Raw genomic sequence first — 24,603 nt, forward strand, 5'->3', positions numbered from 1 at the left:
TGTCAGCCATGACTGGATCTAATGGTCAGGGGTCCCTTTACCTTTTAAGGAAAAGTGGGACATTCCAGGATCAAATCAGAAACTGGGATGGCTTCTCTAAACCAGGGATGTCCCTGGAAAATAGGGACACTTGGAGGGTCTGTTGTTGTAATCTGAGCTTCTCTACTCAAAATTACACATTTCTTAAACTTCCCTTCCTTAGAGCAGACCAAGCTGACAAGGTCTCTTCCAGATTGCACCTGCCATCAGCCCCAACCACCAGGATCAATAGTTAGAAATGATGAGTCTGTAGTCAACATCTGAGAGCATCCTGTTAGCTACCCCTACCCGGGTGGAAGTGATTCTGAGTCTTGTTCCATGCATTCTTGTTTCCCACATAGTTCTTCCCTATAGCAGCTTTCTACATTTTTCACTATAGCTTTGAGCAGTGATGTTGGCGTTTAGGTGAAATAGGTGCCAGTGTGTTCTTTAAATCTGAAGTTCCCACAGTAGTGATGCGTAGCTCTTGGACATGTTAATTTGCAGGTGCCTATTATGAATGTGGTTCTAATTCGGCCATATGCTTTATATTTCAAAATTTGAAATATAGGCAAAGAATGGTCTTTTGCAAAAAGCAAGCAAGCAAACAAACAAACTTTCAGTTAACGAAACAGACAAGCCTGTTTGTTTGCTTCCTTCCTGATCCTTAAAAGCACTTTCGTTGGTGTGTGTGTTTGTGTGATAATTGCATCTTAATTCAATAAAATAATCAATTTGTTGATTTTAAAATCAATACCAAAGGAGAGGTCTGTATACAATCCCTGCCCCCCTACACACACACACACACACACACACACACACACACACACACTATTTTGCATTATTTCTGTGTTGTCTTCTATGCTCTAGCTCAATGGCAAGCCAGGATTCATTCAACAGAACTACAGTCGTACCTTGAATCCCGAATGCCCTGGAACTCGGACGATTTGGCTCCTGAACGCCGCAAACCCAGAAGTAATTGTTCCAGTTTGTGAATGTTCTTTTGGAACCCGAACGTCTGATGGGGCTTCCGTGGCTTCTGATTGGCTGTAGGAGCTTCCTGCAGCCAATCAGAAGCCATGATTTGGTTTTCAGACGTTTTGTAAGTCTAATGGACTTCCGGAACGGATTCCATTTGACTTCCAAGGTACGACTGTACAAGCTTCTCCTGGAACTTGTGCTATATTTTAAACCTAGGCAAAGGTTTGGTAAAAGGTAATTATTCTGTATCCTGACCTTAGGGAAATTACTCAAATTCTAATTGGGTAATTGAATTATGTTTGCCTATGATTCTTCTTGATATGTTAAGCATTATATCATTGGCTGAAGCTTTCAGATACAGTTGCTAAATATCCACTGCACCCCCCATACTTAGGTTCCAGAATCATGGAGATGATATAATCTCTTCATGGTTCATTTACTCAGTCCAAATATGTCCAACTTTACTGTGAATGCTTTCACAGTATAGGGAATGGCTGTAATTGGACAAGATTAATGTCTTTACATAGCAAATGATTTGCTTGACTTCTTAGGCTGAAGACAGATGGTAGTTGCTCCAGAGGGCAGAGGATAGCATTGAAAAGGAATAATCACTCCTAATGTCTACATGCCTCCTCCATTTGCCTCTGGTACAATCTGTTCTTCAGATTTTTACTTGGGACTCATCTATACAGCTGCAAATAAAAGGTTTTAAGCATGTTTTTAGTGCAATATACAATGTGACACTAGATGGCGGTGGTGAGCCTCATGGAAAATTCAATGTATTTTTAAAAAAGCTTTTAAAACAAAGCATTTTCAGAACGGTTTTTTATCTGTGTGTAGATTCCACCTTGGTTTTGAAAATCTGCGAAATGCATTTGACTAGAGAGCTGGTGAAATTTGTGTGTATGTTATGGGAGACAAAGTCTCTCTTGCTCATTGGTCAGTTCCCTTAAAATCCATTGTGATTCTCTAGCCTTTCAGGGCAAGTCTGAGCATGTTTACTTTGAAATACATACCAATGTCTTCGTTGGTCATCATAGTCTGGAGGAGGGCCTAACCGGCTGGAATCTTGACTAGGAACATTCTTTTTAGAGGGCTAGGATACACTGCAACAATCTGTTGCAGACATCATGTGTCAAGTTCAAATCTGCCTAAAACGTCTTGCAAGCAACCTCTCATGCACCGGCTCGGTTTTGAAAGGAACTCTTCCAAAGAGTGCTTTTTTGATCTTCAGTTCTTGCAAAGCTTATCTCAGTTCTTGATAATACCGTTTAGAAAAAAAAAATATCCCTGGACAAATACTTGAGATTAGTCACCTAAAATTAAACTTGGCAAACAGAAGAAATTAGTCACCTAAAATTAAACTTGGGCAGACAGAAGAAACAGTTGAGGTGATTAAGATGCAAAGGGGATACAAGGCTGCAGTCTGGAAATTGATGCTATGCCATTATTTTCTGTCCCACCTGGGAGATGTTGCAGTCACTTTTTCTCCCATAGGTTTTGCATATTTCCTAAGGGAAGGTGAGAAGCTACTGCTGACTCAGGAGACGCGGGTGGCACTGTGGTCTAAACCACTGAGCTTCTTGGGCTTGCTGATCAGAAGGTTGGCAGTTCGAATCTCTGAGACAGGGTGAGCTCCCATTGCTTGGTCCCAGCTCCTGCCAACCTAGCAGTTTGAAAGCATACCAGCACGAGTAGATAAATTGGTACCATTGTGGTGGGAAGGTAAATGCTGTTTCCATGCGCCCTAGTTTCCGTCACAGTGTCCCGTTGCGCCAGAAGTGGTTTAGTCATGCTGGCCGCATGACCTGAAAAACTGTCTGCAGACAAACGCCGGCTCCCTCAGCCTGAAAGCCGCAACCCCATAGTCACCTTTGACTGGTCTTAACCATCCAGGGGTCCTTTACCTTTACCAAAAGGTTTGAAAACCAAGGACCCGCTTCCGATTGGCTGCAGGAAGGTCCTGCAGCCAATCGGAAGCCGCAGAACCCCTGTCAGACCTTCGGGTTCCAGAGAACGTTTGCAAACCAGAACACTCACTTCTGGGTTTGCGCGTTCGGGTGCCAAAATGTTTGACTTGCAAGGTATTTGGGATCCAAGGTACCACAGTATATATAAAAAAATCTTAGACAATTAACTTAATGGTTTTACTGAGGATCCTTTACGTGCTTCAAATATGAAGCACTCAAATATCTCCTCCATCTCAACAGGCAAAAACTGATCCTATGCATGGTGTCTCAGAAGTAAGTCCCGCTGTGTGGCACAAACCTTATCCCCAAACCTCCTCTAAATTACGTCTTCTTAAATTACTGTATTCCTCCTAATTAATATTCTGCCTACATGACGATTGCCCCCAGTCAACTTCTCCTAATATATTATGCACTCAGATCCTGCCCTCTGCTCCCACCCTCATACGCCATAAGATTAAAACTTTCTATTTAGTTTGATTGTGCACTGACCACAGGATTGGGTTCAGATCTGTCTCTCATTTTAGGAAGCAGTCTGATCTATTCTGCGTCTTTTTCTGAACCATCCAATTATACTTTTATTTCTGGTCTGAAGCTGTTTAGCTAAAATCAAAGCTCCGTTCCTCACCATTCAGTATTAGAGGGAATAAAAAGTGGCCGTATTATTATTATTATTATTATTATTATTATTATTATTATTATTTGCTTCTTTTCTAGAAGCGGATGACATTTGTAGGCATAGCAGCTGCCCCTCAGAGTGGATTAAGACTGCCAAATTACAAGCAAATCCATCCAGGGGGCTTTGGGGCTGGGCATTTTGTTTCTTTGTAGAAAAAGGAATTGCCTCAAACTTGTTCGTTGGAGGAGAGAACCGGATGAAATTTGCAGCAAAGGCATCCCTGCCAAATTTCAGAAGAATGGCTGTGATGCTTTTCCTGCAAGAACAGGCTTTGCAGTCTGGGATGTGTAAAAAAAGAAGAAGGAATCGCTCAATCACCCATAGTGTTTTGTGGCTTGAAAACTGAAGACACACGAGAGGTGCTCTTGAATAACAAACGCGTCAAATTGCAGACAAACAGATCCAGGGGCTTTTGTGCTTTAAAGTTGATTGCAGGTAAGTAAAATGGATTCACTTTCCTCTGTGTGGTCTTCTTTCTACTTACTTATCCCTCCCCCAAACCATTGTGACTGCAGAGCCATGGTAAATCTTCCCTGCTGGTTAAAAGTGAGACATGTCGAAAGACGCTCCCTTTTCTGCACATTTCCTTTGTATATTGTAAACTTTACATCTAGAAAGCTCCACCCTTCCTCTACCCCAAAACAGGAGTTTCCTGTATGCAGTGGTGTTTTCTGGGGGTACGCATACCCCTAAACATTTTGTGAATCTTTGTACTTTGGTCCATTTACTGTATTTATTTCCCCCGATCTGAACTATAAAATGGTGATTTTCTTGAGTCAAAAGGAGAGTACCCCTAAACATTTTTTTTAAAGAATAAAAGCACTGTCCCTGTATGTACTGAAGTTCTCACCCTGGGCCAGCAGGAGGATACTGTAGATAGTTCAGGTCCACATATGCAAATAAGGAATTGAAAGTGACTTTCAGTGATTGGTTAGTTACAGAAAATTGTTACAGTTATGTTGTACTGGAGCTCTATATAAGCAGGCTGGCTGAACCCTTCAGTTCAGTTCTGTTCTGACCTGTGAATAAACAAGAGCTGTTTGGAGAATCGCTGTGTCGTCTGATATGTTCACCCACAACTTAACAGTCCCTACCTGGAGATGCTTAGGATTGAACCTGAGACCTCCTGCTTGTAAAGCAGATTGCCTAATGCTGAGTTATCGATATGTGTTTCTTTGTATTTAAAAGGAGAGTGGGGTGGTTCTCTTAGAAATCAGGATAATCTGAAATGGAGATACAAATATAAACAGAGATGTTTCAAGAAGTATCAGGTGCCTCAACAAAGGTCAGTATAGTAAAAGCTATGGTTTTCCCAGTAGTGATATATGGAAGTGAGAGCTGGACCATAAAGAAGGCTGATCACCGAAGAATTGATGCTTTGAATTATGGTGCTGGAGGAGACTCTTGAGCGTCCCATGGACTGCAAGAAGATCAAACCTATCCATTCTGAAGGAAATCAGCCCTGAGTGCTCACTGGAAGGACAGGTCCTGAAGCTGAGGCTCCAATACTTTGGCCACCTCATGAGAAGAGAAGGCTCCCTGGAAAAGCCCCTGATGTTGGGAAGGGGACAACAGAGGATGAGATGGTTGGATAGTGTTCTCAAAGCTACCAGCGTGAGTTTGACCAAACTGCCGGAGGCAGTGGAAGACAGGAGTGCCTGGCGTGCTCTGGTCCACAGGGTCACGAAGAGTCGGACACGACTAAATGACTAAACAACAACAACAAATCAGGTGCCTCAAAGTTCTGAAGAACTTTGAAGACTGAGGAGCAGTGTCCAGGTTGGTGGGTTGTCAAGGTAACAGTGACCTGCCCTTCTTTGTGACATCTTTTTGAATTCTGGCTTAAAAGTCACAAACCAGATGTGTCCAGTCCGGGGGTCAGGAGGTAGAAAACATAGGTTTTGGTTGTGTGTTTCTACAGAGAAACTTCATAATGTTAAAAATGTAAGGATTTCTTCTGCTGCTACTCAGAACCTGGAGTGAGGGGACTGGGGTCACCCATGTTGCCTCGTCTCTCTTGAAGGTCACCAGTTGCTCCCCTGTGTTGCTGAGTCCAGACTTCATTTAATGCAGAGCTTTTCAAACTGTGTGTTGAGACACCGGCAGTGTGTATAGGTGTGTCGTGCAACCTGCTTGCTTCTCCTGGGGCTGGAAATGGGTTGGTTTAACCTCCACTGTTTGGCGTTCTTCCTGTGTATTTCTCCCACTTCCAAACTGCAGCTCCAAGCTCCAGTTTTTCTGAGATCAGCGGTAGACTGGTACCTCAGGTTACATACGCTTCAGGTTACAGACTCCGCTAACCCAGAAATAGTGCTTCAGGTTAAGAACTTTGCTTCAGGATAAGAACAGAAATCGTGCTCCAGCGGCGTGGTGGCGGCAGGAGGCCCCATTAGCTAAAGTGGTGCTTCAGGTTAAGAACAGTGTCTGGTTAAGTACAGACCTCCGGAACGAATTAAGTACTTAACCCGAGGTACCACTATTGGAGGGGGATTCCAGCCGGTGGCAGAGGACAGAGTGACTCCAGGAGACATAGGTGTAAAAAACCCAAACGGAAAAACGAAGACTTTATTACTAAACACAAACTCTGGTGGATGTTATTCCTGCAGGCGAGGAACAAAACTCAGCTTTTTTCCTTTATAGCAACGGTCACCTGCAGCCAATTAATCCCAGAAACTTCTTAAAGGTATACACACATGTTTCTGTGCCGAATGTCCTCTAACAACCACTGTAGTTCAAAATCCACCCTATGCTCAGCTGGAAGGAATAAAGAGGTAGGTGCTTTATTTACACACACACACACACACTCTTTGGGACCCGCCAACATCTGCCCAAAGGTCGGATGCTAATGCCGTGCCACTGGTTCCTTGTGATGCGTTTGCTAGTGTAATGCTCTCCCTTCCCTAACCCAGCTCTAAACGGTGGACATGACATCTTCCTATGTTAGCAATAAAAAATATTTGGTTCTGCTGATCACACTGATGCTTAATCAATGTTTGGTAATAATGGATGGTGGGAGCTCTGTTGTGAAGGATGCATTAATTTTCCGGGCCTGCGATGATCTTTCTCCTTTTGCAGCATCCTTGCCAGTCATGCCATCAAGTAGCTCTCTTAATGGATGTTGCACATCTAACCCTTAACAGCTGGAAGAAAAATGGCTTTGTTAATGGGCAGCGCAAGACGGAGCTTTGCATTCAAAACAGAGCTGCAGAATTAAGTGGTGGAAGAGCATTGGCCCTTGTATAACACCAAGCCCATTGTCTGCAGTTGGGATTTTTAAGGCGGTTTGTTAATAGGGCAATAAAAACGTAGTAGTTAATAGCCAGGATTTTCATTTTTTCCTCAAGACTGTTTGCATATTTCCCCTATGGGTGCACATGTTTAATGTTTAATAAAAGGAATTATGTTTGCAGTTAAACCAATATTCTTAGGGTGATTTTCAGCTAGGTTTTACTCGGACTGGACTTGTTGGAATGAATGGACCAAAGTTAAGTCATGTTCATTAATTCCAGTGGTTTACTCCAAGTAAAACATAGTTGAACGCCACCCTTAATGCTTTCCTGCCTGAGATCATCACCGTCTGTTTATTCGTGTGCCACTTTCCCAGAAAATTGTTCTGTAAGTGATTCACGGCATATTAAGTGGTTAGTAAGTAAAACAATGCAGAAAACGTATGAGAAATAATTAGAAATAATCATAATAGCAGTGAGCATTTTTTTTCAAAAAACAAACACCCAACCTCCATAACATCAGCTTTTACATAATGTCACCTTTTAGTTCAGCTACTGTATGTACATTTCTCCGATGAAAATAGGGACGTTCTATTCTACATCAGGAAACCTCTTCCTCATTTGATCTCACTGAATATATGTATATGTCATAGACACATATACATTAGTCACTGTGGGCCAATGGCAACCTCTCTGCTGAACCTACCTCACAGGATTATTGTAAAGAAAAACTGTGTGAGGGAAAGGATTGTGTGCAACATCTTCCACTGATAAATGGAATGAAATATTCCTTTAGTGATAAGCTGTCTTGTGTCCCTGTCAGAAAAAGGCAGGGTATCATCATCACCATCATAACCAAGTGGATTGGTGACCTCTTCCTTCAAAATTATGGGAAGGGCTTCATAAGCCCACTTCACCATTTCCTTCATTTGGTGCAGGTATTTTATTTTCAGTATAAACTCCATTTTTGCACCTACGCACAAACCCCACTTTTAATTGTTCTCTGAGACATGGAGGGGAGGAAAAAGGAAAAGCGGGACATTCTGGGATCAAATCAGAAACCGGAATGGCTTCTGTAATTCCAGGATTGTCCCTGGGATATAGGGACACTTGGAGGGTATGGACCAGGCTGTCAAGAGAGCTGCGCCCTGTGCCCTACACCTACGGGTCAAATGTCTTCTCTTGCCTCCAGCACATCTATTTCCCATAAGGTTTTACCAGAACGGAATTCAGCAGTGCTCCTGTTTGCCAGGTATCAGCAAAGATAAACTTGCAGATTACAGGGATACAGGAAATTGTCTTACGCTGAGCCAGACCATTGATCCATCTAAGTCGTCTTCTTCTTCTGCGATCACTCATAGCTGAGTAAGATTGTCTTCCTTGAACACGGTTTTAAAAGTGAGTCTGTAAGTGACTGTGGAGGCCAATTCTGGATCCACACATCCTTCCACAGTGGGGACATAGGTTTCTGGGTAGGAGCTGAACATAGTGAGGGTTTGCCAAATGTGCCTTCCTCTTAGCACTTTTCTCCCTTTCGTCCTAAGTTCGAGTGTCTTCAAAGCCCATGACACCTTTGGTAAAGGCTGCTCTCCAATTGGAGCGCTCGCAGGCCAGTGTTTCCCAGTTGTCGGTGTCTATCCTACATTTTTTAAGATTTACCTTGAGAGAGTCTTTGAACCTCTTTTGTTGACCACCAGCATTATGCTTTCCGTTTTTAAATTTGGAATAGAGTAGTTGTTTTGGAAGACGATAATCAGGCATTAGCACAACACAACCAGTCCAACGAAGTTGATGTTGAAGAATCATTGCTAGTGCCCATCTAAGTATTCCGTACACTGACCAGCAGTCCCTCTCCAGGGTTTCAAGCAGAAGATAAAAAAGGTAAAGGTAAAGGTACCCCTGCCTGTACGGGCCAGACTTGACAGACTCTGGGGTTGTGCACCCAGGGGCCAGCGCTGTCCGGAGACACTTCCGGGCCACGTGGCCAGCGTGACATCGCTGCTCTGGCGAGCCAGAGCCACACACGGAAACGCCGTTTACCTTCCCGCTGGTAAGCGGTCCCTATTTATCTACTTGCACCCGGAGGTGCTTTCGAACTGCTAGGTTGGCAGGCACTGGGACCGAGCAGCGGGAGCGCACCCCACCGCAGGGATTCGAACCGCCGACCTTTCGATCAGCAAGTCCTAGGCGCTGAGGCTTTAACCCACAGCGCCACCTGCGTCAAGCAGAAGATACCTGGAACTGAACCTGGGACTTTTTACATGCAAAGCTGATGCTCTAGGACCAACCCTGCCTGTCAACATTTGCCGTAAAGAAATGATTTGAAACCAGAATTTTCCTTCTCAGAAATGTCAGCATGTCAAGGCAAGATTCAGGCACAGCTCACCAGTAGCTCACAAGGTGCCAGCAAAGTCACTCTTTATTCAGAGAAACAAAACAGCACAGGCCTAAGGAGCACAGCCACTTTCTTTCTCCAGCTCGTCCCTTTGTCTTTTATGGGAATCCTGTGGTTGGAGTACCTTCACAGACATACTCTTGCTAGGGGGAAATTTTCCATGTGAGCAGATAAGTAACTGCATGAAATAGTGGAGTAATATAAGGGGTAATTGGACCCGTCTTTAAAAGACTCTGTTATGAGGCGAATGACTGCAATCGCCTGCCTCTAAATTCATTCCATTTGAAATGTCTTATGGGCAGTAAAAAAAATTACGAACACGGTGAGCTTTGGTACCCTATGAGCATTGAAACTGCAGAATGGAATGGAATGGAATGGAATGATAAGGCTCTGAAAATGCAGCTTAGGTTTTTCTGGAGACTTTGGGATGCTTTTTTTTTTTTTAATGAAGAATATCAACTGACTAAAATAAGAATTTTAAGCACATGCATCCAAAATGTTAAGAACCGCTCCATCTCAGGTCAAGTTGTGAGAGAAAAGAGACTAGATTTTTCTACACAAGGTTGTAGGGTACTACATGAAGTCGCTTCTGGTTCATTTGAAGAATTAGGGAGAAAGCAAAACAGGGCACCATTTTCTTGCACAGCGTCTGTTGAAACAAAATGGAAGCTGGGTGAGCGGTGCTGGTTGTGCTTCTGGGGCAGTCCTCCTTCTCCTGAGAACCTCCAGATGGTTTCAGATATAACTCCCAGCAGCCAGAGGCAGCATGGTTGATGGGACCTGTAGTCCAAAACATTTGGAAGGCACCAAGCTTGAGAAAACTAGCCTAGAAAGAGAACTAGCCTTTGATGTCCTTAGAATTCCACCAGTCTTCAAATTCTCAGTATGTGACTTAGGAGTAGCAATATTTTTCAAAATAACTTTTGTTTTCTCTCTGAATGTGTGTTTTTTTGGTAGCCGGAAATAGAAAATGGAAGGTTAATGATGCACTAGCTTAAAAGGAGCAGAATGTATTTCTGAAAGTGCTTTTATGAAAAGAAATTATACATACCGAGAGCTTTAGCCTAGAAATGGTGTGACAAGCTAGAGAGATAGCAAGCATTCAAGTGAATTGGTCTGAAAAATCACCTAATATCCCAAATTATGCAAGAAAGCAAAACTACAGATGGGGAAGGTTGAATAATACTTAGAACTTTGGTTTCTTATATTTCCGAAAGCTAGGAGATAGTTTAGGCTGGAAGAGAGGGTGACAGACCCTCCCTCCAAGTGTCCCTATTTTCCAGGGGCAGTCCCAGATTTACAGAAGCCATTCTGGTTTCTGATTTGATCCTGGAATGTCCTGTTTTTCCTTAGGATGTCCCTATTTTCATCAGAGAAAGGTTGGAAGGCATGGAATAGGACGTCTCTATTTTCATCAAAGAAATGTTGGAGGGTATGGGGGTGAGTGTGGACCAAGATAGCTCAGTGAGCATCGTGGCTGAATGGGGATTTGAACCTGTGTCTCCACAGCCCTAATCTAACACTGTAACCCAGGGGTAGCCAACATGGTACTTTCCATATTGGTGAGCTACAATTCCCATCATTCCTAGCCATTCCTGCCTAATACAACTTGCAGTTCAAGAACACATGGAAAGCATTATATTGACTACCCCTGCTCTAACCATTGCATTGCAGGGGCTTGGACTAGATGCCCCTTAGAGTCTGTTCCAGTTCTATGATTCTTTGAACACTGCCCCCCACCCCCATATGATGATTTACAGTGGTACCTCGGGTTAAGTACTTAATTTGTTCCAGAGGTCCATTCTTAACCTGAAACTGTTCTTAACCTGAAGCACCACTTTAGCTAATGGGGCCTCCTGCTGCCGCCGCCGCACCACCGGAGCACGATTTCTGTTCTCATCCTGAAACAAAGTTCTTAACCTGAGGTCCTATTTCTGGGTTAGCGGAGTCTGTAACCTGAAGTGTATTACAACTGTAATCCCAAAAGGCACGAGGCCAGGACATCATACAGTCGTCCCTCGGGTTACAAACACTTCAGGTTACAAACGCTTTGGGTTACAAACTCCGCTAACCCAGAAGTAGTACCTCGGGTTAAGAACTTTACCTCAGGATGAGAACAGAAATCGCACGCTGGCGGTGTGGCAGCAGCGGGAGGCCCCATTAGAGAAAGCACGCCTCAGGTTAAGAATGGTTTCGGGTTAAGAACGGATCTCCGGAAAGAATTAAGTTCGTAACCTGAGGTACCACTGTATATTCTTTGTAAATATTTTATTAGTTTAAAAAGGGCTGATGTGATATCTACTATAAACGCTCCGTTTCTCCATGTTTAGGTCATATTCACTTAAAACATTCAGCCCTGAGGCTAGCAGTTGTGCTCCTGGATTTCTAACATCATTCTTTGGCTTCTTTTCATCTTCTCTTTCCCACCCTCCCAATGCTTTCCTACCCCTCCAAAAAAAAAAAATCCCTTTTAAAACTTGAGTCTGGAAATGTGAAGAATGGGGGGATGAATGGGTTGACCTGTGAGGATGTATAGTCTAGGATCTAGAATGATCTTTGTTGTCATTCCTCAGTCCCAAGAATGTAAGGCTGGGAGATAAACCATGATAAAACAGCAATATCACCAAGGAAATAGAACTGTCATCACTCAGTGATACATGCAGTGCTTTGCATGTGAAGGTGCTCCTAGGTTTAGTCTCTGGCATTTCCAGGTCTGGGCTGGGAGAGACCCCAACTCAGAGTCACCGAGCCACTGCCATTCAGTATGACAATACTTTTTTGTTTCCTCCTTTAACTTTTGTACATCGTTGGCTATCTCAGAAATACCAAACAATGTGCTGGAAGTGGAAAGACATTTCACTTACTTGGCTAGTTTGAGGAAGGAACTGGAAGTTCCCTTTTATTGTTTTTATAATATCAAACTACAGCTACAATTAAATGCTGACTTCCTGTGTGTTGGCTTTGGGGGGGGGGGTTGCATCTGTCTATGCTACAGCAGGTTGAAAGGAAAAATTTGAAAGGAATGGAGGTGTTATTTCCACATCAACCCGACCAAATTATTTGTAATATCTCTACCCCAAACCTTGCCTGTGTGGGAGAACAGAGGAAATAAGAGAAATGAGATCAGCTTTATTCTCATACTTAAAAAGTAATAATCTGTTAATGTGTAATTTCCCACTTTTTCCAATTTGTGATCAAAGGCAACCTGCCAGCTAGGTAGGTGGGCTTATAAACTTCTGTTTTTTACAGCTTCCCAGGAACACAAAATGTTGAGGAAATGTCAAGCAACAGAGCATTGCCGTCTTGGGTTTGTTGAGTTACAAGTTGTGCAGCCTTGCTCGATCAGCATTGAACCATTACAATAATATGGAAGGGTTTGGCTGGAGCTGTTGGAAATTGTAGTCCAAAACACCTGGAGAGCACCAGGTTGTTGAAGGCTTATACATATGAGGCGATATGAGGTTGAATCCTGACAAGACAGAAGTACTGTTTTGGGGGGACAGGGGGCGGGTGGGTGTGCGAGACTCCCTGGTCCCGAATAGGGTAACTGTGCCCCTGAAGGACCAAGTGCGCAGCCTGGGAGTCATTTTGGACTCACAGCTGTCCATGGAGGCACAGGTCAATTCTGTGTCCAGGGCAGCTGTCTACCAGCTCCACCTTGTACGCAGGCTAAGACCCTGCCACGGACTGTCTCACCAGAGCGGTGCATGCTCTAATTATCTCCCGCTTGGACTACTGCAACGCACTCTACGTGGGGCTACCTTTGAAGGTGACCCGGAAACTGCAAGTAATCCAGAATGTGGCAGCTAAACTGGTGACTGGGAGTGGCCGCTGGGACCACATAACACCGGTTCTGAGAGATCTGCATTGGCTCCCAGTACGTTTCCAAGCACGATTCAAAGTGTTGGTGCTGACCTTTAAAGCCCTAAACGGCCTCGGTCCTGTATACCCAAAGGAGCATCTCCACCCCCATCGTTCAGCCCGGACACTGAGATCCAGCACCAAGGGCCTTCTGGCGGTTCCCTCATTGCAAGAAGTGATGTTACAGGGAACCAGACAGAGGGCCTTCTCGGTAGTGGCGCCTACCCTGTGGAACACCCTCCCTTCAGATGTGAAGGAAATAAGCAGCTATCCTATCTTCAAAAGACATCTGAAGGCAGCCCTGCTCAGGGAAGTTTTTAATATTTAGCGTTGTACTGTTTTTAACACTTGATTGGGAGCCGCCCAGAGTGGCTGGGGAAACTCAGCCAGATGGGCGGGGTATAAATAATAAAGTATTATTCTTATATAGAATAACACAATATTCCTTTTTTGGATGGAAGCGTTTGGTTCAGCAATTGATGGATAATAAACAACCGACCAACAATAAATAGGTAATGTTACTGGAACATGAGTGCTTTTGCAATTCTTTATCATGAAGTATGTCAGAAGACAATCCAACAAACATTTAGGAGGGGAAATAGAGGGACACAGGAAATTGTCTTGGCCCGGATTCAATCATCTGGTCCATTTCAAAGCGAGGACAAGAAGTCCGGTTATCTAATTGCATATCTGATGTTCTCATGACGATATCGCTCCTTACAAATAGCTCTCCTTACGTAAATAATTCATGGCAATGAACTTTGTGTTGCAGAGCAGTATGAAAGATTCTGAATGTTCAGACGGCAGGAGCTTGTGTGACTTGAACACCCACCCACAAAACCACACACAATCTGTAAAAGATCAGGCCTCAAGAGAGAGACTGAGACACAGGTATATGCGGAATTGATTTTAGACAGCCAAGTAGTACGAAATCCCTATTGAAAAGTACCAGGTGGATGAAAAGAGTCTTGTGGCTTTTTGTGTAAGGATATCTCCTTTTCTTTTTATTTTGTTCCCAGTATTGCCCTGTATAAATTGTGTACCTCTACCTCTCTACCTCTCTTTTAAATCAGAACCAGTGAAGGCGGTAAAGGTCCTGTGTGAGTGTCTGGAGGCGGTTGGAGGATGGATGGCGGCTAACAGATTGAGGTTGAATCCTGACAAGACAGAAGTACTGTTTTTGGGGGACAGGAGGCAGGCAGGTGTGGAGGATTCCCTGGTCCTGAATGGGGTAACTGTGCCCCTGAAGGACCAGGTGCGCAGCCTGGGAGTCATTTTGGACTCACAGCTGTCCATGGAGGCACAGGTCTGTATCCAGGGCAGCTGTTTACCAGCTCCATCTGGTACGTAGGCTGAGACCCTATCTGCCTGCAGACTGTCTTGCCAGAGTGGTACATGCTCTGGTTATCTCCCGCTTGGACTACTGCAATGCGCTCTACGTGGGGCTACCTTTGAAGGTGACCCGGAAACTACAACTAATCCAGAATGCGGCAGCTAGACTGGTGACTGGGAGCGGCCGCCGAGACCATATAACACCGGTCTTGAAAGACCTACATTGGCTCCCAGTACGTTTCCGAGCACAATTCAAAGTGTTGGTGCTGACCTTTAAAGCCCTAAATGGCCTCGGTCCAGTATATCTGAAGGAGCGTCTCCTCCCCCATCGTTCTGCCCGGACACTGAGGTCCAGCTCCGAGGGCCTTCTGGCGGTTCCCTCACTGCGAGAGGCCAAGTTACAGGGAACCAGGCAGAGGGCCTTCTCGGTAGTGGCGCCCACCCTGTGGAATGCCCTCCCATCAGATGTCAAAGCGATAAACAACTACCTGACATTCAGAAGACATCTGAGGGCAGCCCTGTTCAGGGAAGTTTTTAATATGTGACATTTTAGTGTATTTTTCATCTCTGTTGGAAGCCGCCCAGAGTGGCTGGGGAAACCCAGCCAGATGGGCGGGGTACAAATAATAAATTATTATTATTATTATTATTATTATTATTATTATTATTATTATTATTACCTTAAGTCCCTAACCAAGGATGTCTTCAGAGTTCATTGCGACTGCGGCTGGGATTTGCTTGTTCATTGAAATATTTTGTGTGTCTATACAGGCAATACTCGCTTTATGTTCCAGACTCCTGTGCATGTTGGTGGAGTGTGCATAAGCCTGCCCTGCCCCTGCCCTTTGGGGGCCACTTCTGGCTTTGGCGCTGTGCACACATGCGCAATTATGCGTCATTCAGATGGGCCAAATCAGTTGTTGCTTGTAGTTGCTCATGTGTTTCCTTTTTCTCTCTCAGCTGATTTACACTGATTTCTAGGGACTGGGATGCATATGGAATTGCTCCATCTTGACCCCTGCAGGGGACTTTGAATATTCCTGCTTTAACTGCTCCCCTTTCTAGCTCTTGTTTATAATGGGTATAAGGTAAAGGTAAAGGGACCCCTGACCTTTAGGTCCAGTCGTGGCCGACTCTGGGGTTGCGGCGCTCATCTTGCTTTATTGGCCGAGGGAGCCGGCGTACAGCTTCTGGGTCATGTGGCCAGCAGGACTAAGCCACTTCTGGCGAACCAGAGCAGCGCACAGGAACACCGTTTACCTTCCCGCCGGAGCGGTACCTATTTATCTACTTGCACTTTGATGTGCTTTTGAACAGATAGGTTGGCAAGAGCAGGGACCGAGAAACGGGAGCTCACCCCATCACGGGGATTCGAACCGCCGACCTTCTGATCGGCAAGTCCTAGGCTCTGTGGTTTAACCCACAGCGCCATGTTAAAGCCTTATGATGTTAAAGCCTTATGATGTTAAAGCCTTATGATGGAACAGCAAAAGCATAAATGTCAGATAGCGGTGACGTTATGAGCTCACAAAACTCAGAATAAAAAGGCAGTTTACGTCAAGTTGCTAATTTGCATTAATAATGTTGGTGGGGCGTTCTGGTTTGATGATTGTGAAGATGGACTTCAATACATTTTAGTTGGACTTTATTTGCGTTTTGGGATGACACCTTGGAATATTTTGATGAAGTGCAGTAAAGAAATCACAGAATCATAGAACTGTAGAAGGGGCCCAAAGGGTCATCTAGTCCAACCCCTGCAATCCAGGAATCTTTTGCAGATCTTGAACCCACAACCCTGAGATTAAGAGACTTGGGCTTTACCAACTGAGCTATACCAGCTACAAATGTTTTAAATTAATACGAGTAAATTAAGGTCAAAGCTTAGTGGGAAATGATATATAATGAATTGAAAAGGATGTTTACAATAACCTTTGTAAAGAAGCCAGAAGCTTTTCTTTTAGGAATTATAGGTACAGAACTACCTAAATCATATAGAAAATTATTTATGTATGCTACTACAGCAGCAAGAACATTACTCGCCCCAAAATGGAAAGAAGCAGAAGTCCTAGCAAAGGAAAAATGGATACAAAAATTATGGAATATGCAGAAATGGCAAAACTTACTGGAAGAATAAGAAGTCAAGATAACAAACTTTTTATAAAAGAATGGAAATTGTTTATTGAATATTTACAGATAAATTTCAAACATATAAAAACATAAGCCGGATTATTGTAATAACCTGCAGTTTAACAAGAGTACATATTTAAAGTAGATAAACAAGTGAGCAATTTAAATGAATTTGGATATGCAGAAGATATATATATATGGAACTGCAGAAAGAGGGGGAAGGAAATCAAGTTTTGAAATGTTAAAATGATTGTAAAATTAAGGAAATGTATAAACCTGAAAAGTATAAATACAAATTAATAAAATAAAATAAAATGAATACTCTTTGAATGAAAAACTGCAGTTGCCAAGGTTAACCAATAAACACTAAAACACAGGCTAGCTTGGCATTTTGACTGAATTGGCACGGGATAAATACTGCTGTTTTGCAGGCATTCACTAATTCTATGGCCTAGCAGTTGGGTGGTTCCGCCATCATAGCCAGCAGAGGATGCCACGGCAGTCCTTCACTCAGTCGAAACTTTACTGGCTCAGTAAGCACCTTGGCAAATGAACTGAAAAGAAAGGCTGGGTTCCCACTTAGAAATATAACGAGGAGCGAGTAGGTCATCTCTTGCACCTGAAACATTAGAGATTTAGCAGGCTAACAGTCCAGCCCTCTAAGAATTTATAGCGCCGCTGCATAGATGTTTGTGCTAGATGACTGACTTGAGGATTTCTGGCCACTGGTGTCCTTTGCGCTTTGTAGTAATTGGTAGTTCATTAAAAGGACTGTTTGAGCACCAATGATGCTGCACTTTCCAGGGGGAAAGGGAAGTTGATAACGGTTCCCATTTAATTTCATATAATGCAGTCGCAGGCTTTATTAGCAGAGAGCGAGGAGTGAAAAGAAATGTGCTGTCTTGACCTCTTCTAACTTGTAACATACCGTTTTAACATTGTACCTGCTAAGGACATAATAGTTGGATTTATTTTTTTTAAGCAAGAAGAATTTGCTTTGAACTGAAAGCCTCCAGTCATGGTGTTTGCAGCTATTTCATAAAAGTTTCTGAGCAGAAGAGCATGTTAATGAAGTCCTGGCTCATTTGTTTTAAAAGAGAAAATGTAACTAGAAAAAGGGACTTTAGATTAGCTCTGAATATGTGAGTGGTAACCTGGTTTTAATCACTGGATGGTCTTGAATAGCAATGACTCATTGCTAGCCTTTCCAAAGGCAAGACAATGTTTTGCCTAATGTTTGCTGACATTCCCTCCAGGCTAGGATTAGGGCTGTTCCAGAAGTTGTGGGTTACCTGGTAGAGCAGGTAACCCAATGATTCTGCTTTGAGATATTGCTTCAGCGTGCTCACCTGTTACGGAAGGACCTGCAGTTTTAAGTGGGGTTAAACCTCTGTGGCCCTGTGGGTTCAAGCCTCAGCGCCTAGGACTTGCCGATCGAAAGGTCGGCGGTTCAAATCCCCGCGGCAGGGTGCGCTCCCGCTGCTCGGTCCCAGCGCCTGCCAACCTAGCAGTTCGAAAGCACCCCCGGGTGCAAGTAGATAAATAGGGACCGCTTACTAGCGGGAAGGTAAACGGCGTTTCCGTGTGCAGCTCTGGCTCGCCAGAGCAGCGATGTCACGCTGGCCACGTGACCCGGAAGTGTCTCCGGACAGCGCTGGCCCCTGGCCTCTTAAGTGAGATGGGCGCACAACCCCAGAGTCTGTCAAGACTGGCCCGTACGGGCAGGGGTACCTTTACCTTTACCTTTAAACCTCTAAGACAAGGTTCTAATCAGTTGTATTTCTTGTACCAGCAAGTTCAGCTGTTGCATCTTTTGCTAAGGTGTTGCTTTATTGATTGATGCTGGACTTGAGATAGCATATCATCTGTATGTGGATGAAACCCAGCTCTACCTCTCTTTTAAATCAGAACCAGTGAAGGCGGTAAAGGTCCTGTGTGAGTGTCTGGAGGCGGTTGGAGGATGGATGACGGCTAACAGATTTGGGTTGAATCTGGACTAAATACTGATTTGTGGGGGCAGGGGGTGGGCAGGTGTGGAGGACTCCCTGGTCCTGAATGGGGTAACTGTGCCCCTGAAGGACCAGGGGTACAGCCTGGGAGTCATTTTGGACTCATAGCTGTTCATGGAGGTGCAGGTCAATTCTGTGTCCAGGGCAGCTGTCCATCAGCTCCATCTGGTACGCAGCCTGAGACCCTACCTGCCCGCAGACTGTCTCGTCAGAGTGGCGCATGCTCTGGTTATCTCCCGCTTGGACTATTGCAATGCGCTCTACGTGGGGCTACCTTTGAAGGTGACTCGGAAACTACAACTAATCCAGAATGCGGCAGCTAGACTGGTGACTGGGAGTGGCCACCGAGACCATACAACATCAGTCCTCAAAGACCTACATTGGCTCCCAGTACATTTCTGAGCACCATTCAAAGTGTTGGCACTGAACTTTAAAGCCCTAAACGGTCTCAGCCCAATACACCTGAAGGAGCATCTCCACCCCCAGCGTTCAGCCCAGACACTGAGGTCCAGCTCCAAGGGCCTTCTAGTGCTTCCCTCACTGCAAGAAGTGAGGTTACAGGGAACCAGGCAGAGGGCCTTTTCAGTAGTGACACCCGCCCTGTGGAACTCCCTTCCATCAGATGTCAAGGAAATAAACAACTGACTTTTAGAAGACATTTGAAGGTAGCCCTGAGGGAAGTTTTTAATGTTTGATCGTGTTTTTAATGTTCTGTTGGGAGCCGCCCAGAGTGGCTTAAATAATAAATCATTATGATTATGATTATTACTGACTAGCCTCCTTACTATGGCAGCAAGTTCTTGCTGGGTGACAGTATGGTGTACAGGGAAATGAAATGTAAAAATCTTCTCAGAATATGATGGCTTATTCTTCGCCACATGCCAGAGAAACACTGGCCATGTCCCAAGTTTGACAAAACATAAGACCTAGTGGAGTAAAGTCTGTGGTTTGGTAAAGTCCCTTCCATTTTGAAACTTATTGGCAATCAAAAACTAATGAAAGAGTCACCATGCAGTTATTTCCCCCATTGGTCAAATTGTCTTCTGCTTTAGTCCTCATGTGACAAAACCCCAGTGATAGAAAACAAGCTTGTGACAACTCGTCCATCTCTAGAAACAGTTATCTTTCAACCAGCCAGCTGTGCCTGCCACCTCAATGATTTCAGCCAATGTAGGGAGCGTGTTGTGTGAGAGTCAAGTGCCATGTCTTTTTCATCTAGCAGCTACCCAATATTGACGTGGATTCAGCAGCCGTGAGTAGACTTAACTGGGTCTTCCCTCTCCTTCCATAAGCTAACAGATCTCCTTTTCTCAACGATTAGTCTTCAGTTTGATGCCAACTAAACCTCAAGTTGAATTGCTGTTGTGATGAGATGCCGCCGTGTACTCGCTGGGTGGCCTTAGGCTAGCTGCTAACTCCCCACCCCAGCAGAATTATGGAGATAACGTATATGAACTTCTTCAAACATTTGAAATGTGCTGCATAAATGCCAAGCGGCAGTAGATCGTGCAAAACTGAGCCACAGTTGTCATCTGGCATTTTATTTCCTGCTATAATTGTTTGCTTTTTCAAATTAATAACCTGCATTTAAGCTACCAAATACCAGTTCTGTCATTTTCAGCTAAAATCCACAAGCCATTTACTTCAGTGCAGAGCTCTTTGTGTCTGCTGAAGAGCCCTTAAACGAACTGCTCTGGCTTTGCCGCCACCTCCTGCGCTACCGTTGAAGCAGTGATTGACAGAGGTTTTTATGAATGTATACTCTTTCTCTCCTGCCAGTGGTCTCTCACACACACACAAATATGAATGCCGTCTGAATTTGTCACATTAAAATGTTGGAAGCAACGTTGTTTACTCATGCCAGATGCTTGGCAAATCTGAGCTAGCTAGAGCTGGCAGAACCTCGCTGTCATAAGTCCATTACAGGGCGGGCGTTTGCTTTTCGAAGGACTGAATAAAGGCATAGGAATGGCACAAGATCAGTCGTCCTTTTCTGCTTATCAACTCATGGTACGTAAGAAAGATCCCAAGTCACTTGTTCAGTCTCCAGCAGGCATCCTCAGACACAGAACCCACTTTTATTTTTTTATTATTCAATTTTACACTATACATTTGAATTCAAACATTAATCATAATCGTCAACATTTAAGATTCCCTGACTTCCCTCCACCCCTCCATGGTTTCCATTATCAAACTTGCTTTACTGCATCATATATTTTCTCCATTTTTACCTTAGTTTTTAATACTAGTGTTACTCAAATCCTGCCAAAGTTTTTAGTTGTTTACAGTATTCTCTGAAGTAAATGGTATTTTTTCCCCCATTCCTTATTAAAGTTTCCATCTTCCTGGTTTCTGATTTTCCTGACCAATTTCGCCATTTTGGCGTAGTCCATCATCTTCATCAACCATTTGTCTCTGATCTTGACTTTATCTTCTTTCCATCTCTGGGCCAGTAGTATCCGGGCTGCTGTCATCACATTCATGAATAATCGTTTCTGTTACTTTGGTATCTCTGCATCTAAAATTCCTGTAAAAAAGTTTCGGTTTTTTCCACAAACGTTATTTTAAACATTTTTTTCAACTCATTATATATAATTTCCCAGAATGCTTTTGTCATCTTGCGCGCCCACCACATATGATAGACATACAGCTTTCCAGGTCATGTGGCCAGCAGGACTAAACAGCTTCTGGCGCAACAGGACACCATGATGGAAACCAAAGTGTACGGAAACATCATTTACCTTCCCACTGCTGTGGTACCTATTTATCTATTTGCACTGGCATGCTTTCGAACTGCTACATTGGCAGGAGCTGGGATTCAAACCGCCAACATTCTGATTGGGAAGCCCAAGAGGTTCAGTGGTTTAGACCACAGCTCCACCCATGTCCCAAATAAGGTAAAGGTAAAAGGTAAAGGTACCCCTGCCCGTACGGGCCAGTCTTGACAGACTCTGGGGTTGTGCGCCCATCTCACTCAAGAGGCCAGGGGCCAGCGCTGTCCGAAGACACTTCCGGGTCACGTGGCCAGCGTGACATCGCTGTTCTGGCAAGCCAGAGCTGCACACGGAAACGCCGTTTACCTTCCCGCTAGAAAGCGGTCCCTATTTATCTACTTGCACCCGGAGGTGCTTTCGAACTGCTAGGTTGGCAGGCGCTGGGACCGAGCAGCGGGAGCGCACCCCGCCGCAGGGATTCGAACTGCCGACCTTTCGATCGGCAAGTCCTAGGCGCTGAGGCTTTAACCCACAGCGCCACCTGCGTCCCTGTTGTCCCAAATAAACAAGCACACAATCACTGATAGGTCCACCCGCCATTGTGAGGCTCAAAGCAATGAAGATGATGCCTCCCCAGCTGTTGCCATTGGCTGTGGGTTTCTTCTGATGTCACAAAAGCACTTGGCAACTGAGTGGATATAAAGCCAGACCAAGGAGAAAGCCCTTTTCTATTTCCAGCAGGACACACCTGGCCATGGATGTGACATTCAGCACTGCCCAGGTTTCCTCCACTTGGAGAAGGCAAACTGGTGAATGGAAGGAGGCAATCCTCTGGCATTGGGATGCTAGGGAGCGATAATAAGGCAAGTTTGCTTGTTTGAAGGCTGCTGGTATCCATGGTTGGAAGCTGGCGGACATCTCGTGATGGACCTAACAGTAGCTTCTGGAACAATGGGACACCGTGACAGAAGCCAGAATGCACAGAAATGCTGTTTAACTTCCCACCACAGTGGTACCTATTTATCTACTTGCACTGGCATACTTCTGAACTGCTAGGTTGACAGGAGCTGGGACAGAGCAATGGGAGCTCACTCTGTTGCAGGGATTCAAACCTTCTGATCGGCAAGCCCAAGAGGCTCAGGGGTTTAGACCACAGCGCCACCTGCATCCCTATGAAAATAGTAAACATACAGGATATGCAACAAGCCCCCAATATTGCAATATTTATTTATTTTCTTTCTTTTGTAATTGATAAAATAATAGAAACTACTTAGCACTGTGCAGCTAAGCACCACAGACAGACCTTGGTCTCCTTATAATAACCCTGTGAAATAGGTATACCTTCTTCCCGTATTTCTGATGTTGCAGAGGGGTGGTTTGAAACTGAACTTACATACACTCCAACATTTCTCTGATGAAAATTAGGACGTTCTATTCCATTATTATTATTATTATTATTATTATTATTATTATTCCCCACCCATCTCACTGGACCCCAGCCACTCTGTGCTGCTTCCAACATATATTAAAACATTAAACATTTAAAAATTTCCCTATATATGGCTGCCTTCAGATGTCTTCTGAAGGTTGTATAGTTACTTATCTCTTTGGCTCGTGGTTGCATAACTCCATTACTCCCTCCCCCCAATATTTCTCTGGTGAAAATAAGGATGTCCTAAGGAAAAGCAGGACATGCTGGGATCAAATCAGAAACTGTGACGGCTTCTGTAAATCTGGGGCTTTCGCTGGAAAACAGGAACACTTGGAGAGTCTGAACTTAAGTTCCTGATTTGTGGCCTAGGCTTCTAACCAGTGGACTGTACATAGTAATGTTAGAGGCATATCAGTGAATATGCAACGCGACTGGAGTCCTCATTTCTCCAAAATGAAGCAGATAAGCAGGTGTGCCCGCTTTTTATCTGAAGTCACCGATTCACAATGCAATGCATCGTATCAGCATGTAATCCTGTCAGCTGCATTTAGATTTAAAGGGGAAGGACATAAAATTAAACAGGTGCCTATGGGACGATGTCACAGAGTATTTGGAAGATAGTAGCAATTTTTTAAAAAAATTAAAATTGTGGCAAAACTTCCCAATCTCTCTCTCCTCTACCTCACACCAAACCTTCAGCAATTGGACTGTATGTAAAATTACTGAGGCCATTATTCTTTTATTTTAGCAATCTGTCCAAACTACTCTGCAAAACACCGCCAACTTCCTTTCTTCTTTGGGTCCATCATCTATCTGTGACGATAATAGGTTTCCGAGAATAGTGCTTGCAAACATCAAAGTATTACAAAAGCAAAGTACAGTTTAAGCCAAAGGCAGTTGGAAAATGTGTTGCCTACCTGCTCAGGCACAAATCGTAATAGCGAGAATTGCCCCCCTTTCAGCTCTACGGAGCACAATGGCTGGTTAGTCCTGGCTTGCCATAGGCTCTTTATTGCATAAACATTAGTGTGCTAATAGCCAGTGGTAGCTCATCAGAAATGACAGCCTTGCCTCTGGAGAAGAGAAGCAACAGAAACAAGCCTGAGGACCACTGCTGCTGTTAAGAGGTGCATCAAGGCGAACGCTCTTGCCGCATTTCATTCTTGTTATGTCACTCACTGCCCTGCCACGAATCTTTGCATGCTTTTTATCAGGCTACGTGTGGTCTTTTTAATGGTATCGGATCCCACAAACACACGTGTTAATCTTTTAAATGTGCAATAGCACCTGTGCATCCATATATACCCTAATAAATTTAATAGTGTCTCCAAAAGTTAGGGGTCCGGGCAAGATGAGCCAAACAAATGAAATTGCCAGGATCAGAAATCATGAATCAATTAAGTTGACGGAAAGAAATGATCAACGGGTCTCCAAATGCAAGTCTGGGGTAAAGGTGGGGGTCCTGGATCTGCAAAGGCTGAATAAAACTTATTTCGTTTATACGTTGCCCCTTTAAACTAAAACTAAGGCCTGCAATGAGCTTGAGATGAATGGTAAGCTTACATTTTATAGCTGACATTTCCATTGGCATGTGTGAAACTTGTGGGATACAAAGCTGTCAGTCAAGTCCAACATTCCGAGAGGACCAACTGCCTCAATGTGGCAGGCAGTTTGGTCGGTTGGTTGGTTGGTTAGTTGCTGCTAGGAGTGTTAACTGATAACTGCTCGGATGCAGTCTTCTCATGACTCACTACTATCTAGGATATAGTTTATCTGCTATGTAACCTAAGCCTGACTTCAGAAACAACTCTGTCAACCTGAATGAATCTGATAGTAAAGTAAAAAGGTAAAGGGATCCCTG

At 44.1% G+C, this 24,603-nt stretch overlaps 1 protein-coding gene across 2 annotated transcripts in view; it reads left to right on the forward strand.

Annotated features, from left to right (window-relative positions):
* Positions 1–24,603, forward strand: part of MARCHF3 (membrane associated ring-CH-type finger 3) — a 166,834-nt gene that overhangs the window by 67,179 nt on the left and 75,052 nt on the right. Inside the window, exon 1 of one of the 2 annotated variants that reach the window (XM_083702451.1) lies at positions 4,061–4,080. The exons of the other annotated variant lie outside the window; for it this stretch is intronic. The gene's annotated coding sequence lies outside the window, so the exon portion shown is untranslated. Of the gene's footprint in view, positions 1–4,060; positions 4,081–24,603 lie in introns of those variants that run through there. 2 annotated transcript variants of the gene reach the window in all.

The sequence above is a fragment of the Podarcis gaigeae genome, assembly GCF_964106915.1.
Source record: "Podarcis gaigeae genome assembly, chromosome: 11".
Classification (NCBI taxonomy): domain Eukaryota; kingdom Metazoa; phylum Chordata; class Lepidosauria; order Squamata; family Lacertidae; genus Podarcis; species Podarcis gaigeae.